Genomic DNA, 2,945 nt, shown 5'->3' with positions numbered 1-2,945 from the left:
GTCGACGATGACTCCTACTACACCGGAGGTGCCTACTACTACGTGGAGACCGCCGACGACCAGGAGTAGTTTAGGAGGATCCCAGGCAGGAGGCCTGCGCCTCTTCCGATTTGTATCCCAGTTTGTGCTAGCCTTCTTAAGGCAAACTTGTTTAACTCATGTCTGTACTCAGATATTGTTGCTTCCGCTGACTCGTCTATGATCGAGCATTTGTATTCGAGCCCTCGAGGCCCCTGGCTTGTATTATGATGCTTGTATGACTTATTTTATTTTAGAGTTGTGTTGTGATATCTTCCCGTGAGTCCCTGATCTTGATTGTACACATTTGCGTGTATGATTAGTGTACAATTGAATCGGGGGCGTCACAACGATCATTGGGAACGGTGCGCATGCACCCCAAGAGGGTGCACCCGTGCCCCAGGAGGATGTTCCCGCGCCCCAGGAGGATGTGCCTGCGCCCATGGATCTTCTGCCCCCACCAATGCATGTCGTGGAAGATGCACTCCAATATATATTTGACTTTATCATTGGCGTTCGAGATGAAGATACATTAAAGTAAGTTTTCATATTATACATTCTTTTGCTATATACAAATCATGTTGGAACACTTTGGTACACACCTGTAAGTGCATCTATTGCCCCTTAGTGATTTTGGTGTATTGAAGACTTATAGGTTAAGGGACTAATGTGTATGAGTGTACACAGGTCTATAAGTCTATGAGGAGTTTGATATTTACAGATAAAGTCGACCCCTAAAAATGAATATCTTCGACTGAAGATTTTGGTTTTCTGAAGACTTTGAAAGTGAAGAAATTGGTGTGACCTTGAAGACTTGGCATTCATTCGAGGAACATGAAGCGTGAAGACTTCTGTTTTCGTAGTTTCATTTTCTCTTTCTTGAGTCATAGGAAACACCGTACTGTTAAAGGGGGTCGAGGAAATACTAATGAAAAATTTCCATGTGATGCTCAACTCAAAATCCTACGCCTACCAATCCCTTCGAGTGAAGCCATTGGAAATCTCATACAGTTCAGTCAATTTCTTCAGTGACAGAGACGAAGTTCTTCTGGTCGCTGAGGAATTTGTTCTGACTGACGAGTTAGGAATTCGCCAGTGTGGATTGCCTACACAGTGAGGAACATGATAGCCCTGAGGAATTTGAGCCTCAAATATCCGACCGTTGCTGTGCTATGCGCCAGCTGTCCCAAAATATCTACCCACCTAACGGTCATATCATTGAAGGGCATTTATGTCTTATCATGTCGGGCTGCTCCCTAGGCTATAAATAGCCGCCCCTACAACCACTAGCTGGTTGGCTGCTCCGAGAGAAACTGACACTTGTCATTTGAGAGCATCCCATCCTCCGAGGACTTTGAGCGAAAATCATCAAGTGAGGAAACCCAAACCCAAACACCTACAAACCCAAAGTGATTGAGCATCACTGAAGAGATTGATCCTGCGTGGATCCGATGCTTGTTACCTTTGAAGACTGTGCATCTTCCAGACGGCTTGGCGTCATGGTCTATAGCATCCAAGAGGAAATTGTGGATCGCCGGGTGACCGGGTTTGTGAAGGTTTGGAAGTCACCTGAAGACTTACCACGAGTGATTGGGCGAGGTCTGTGTGACCTTAGCTCAAGGAGAATACGGCGAGGACTGTGTGTCCGGGACTGTGTGTCCTCAGGTTTAAATACCTAGCCGCTCCAACCAGACGTACAACTGTCACAGCAGTTGGAACTGGTCTACCAAATCATTGTCTTCACCAAGACTACTGGTTCTATTGCCTCAACTCTTTCATTTCCTCATTACATTTGTTGTGTGCTCGTTCATATCTGTTTGAAGACTTTGACTGAAGACTTTCTCAATTTCCTCAGTTCAATTTCTTCAGTCTGTTTGTCTTCATCATGTGTTATCCTGTGTTTACGCTTTCTATACTCTGTGCTTGTCTTCATTTCATCATGATGACCATGCTTGTGTTTTGTTACTGAAAGGGCATGTAGCCCCTAAGTGTGGTTTTGGTAATTGAATGACAATCTCTATGGACTAATGTTTTCAGTGAGATATATTTGAAGGTTTTGTCCATAGATGGTGCCTCAAGGATATTGGATGGAATCAAGGATGAAGTCCATATAGATGAAGTTATATTTGCTCTAAGCTTTGGTATTAAATGACAATTCCTATGGAGTATCAAGTGCATTGGATCTTATATGAAGATATGTTCCATAGTGATGCTTGAAGTTCTTTGGGTTGTTATGTGAATATTGCCATCAAAGCATCCGAAGAAGTCCTCATGGTATCCCTCTCTGGATACCCCATGCACATGGGCTTATACCTGCGCACGGGGTCGAGTGTCAACTCTCTGGATACCCCGTGCTCACGGGGCCTAGGTGTTGGCTCTCGAGATTCCATATCCAGCGAGGTTTCAAGTTGGTCTTCTGAGGATCAAGGCTTGAGAGAATAATCAAAGAGAAGAATTCGAGTTATGCCTCTCAAGACAAGATCATGTTGATCAAGTCTTGAAGCAAGCAATTAGAGTGATGAATTCATTATGCCTCTCAAGAGTTTGGGATGGAGTTTTTAGAAGGGCAAGTGGTGACCAAGATGATATTCATAGTGGAACTTGATATGGTCATGAAAGAGTCTTTGGTGATATTGTCTTGAAGCAATGAAGTAAAATGAAGAGTTCATTGTGGCTTTCAAGAAACCAAGATGGAGCTTGAAGTAAAGATGTTGGTTGACCAAGATGAAGCTCGAAGAGTATATCTAAGTGGTCAACTCACAAAGCACAAACAATGTACCACGTGAGATCAAGTGATCTAGTGGTATGGTAAGTAATTGTGAATTGTGCTTTGTTACCTAACCCATGCTATATGTTTGTTATGTCTATGTGGGTTAGGTGTTTCTCATAGGCTTGCATCAAAAGGAAAGATCTCGTGTAGCCTATGT

The sequence above is a fragment of the Aegilops tauschii genome, chromosome 2 (genome assembly GCF_002575655.3).
Source record: "Aegilops tauschii subsp. strangulata cultivar AL8/78 chromosome 2, Aet v6.0, whole genome shotgun sequence".
Taxonomy (NCBI): domain Eukaryota; kingdom Viridiplantae; phylum Streptophyta; class Magnoliopsida; order Poales; family Poaceae; genus Aegilops; species Aegilops tauschii.
This window is presented reverse-complemented; position numbering follows the sequence as displayed.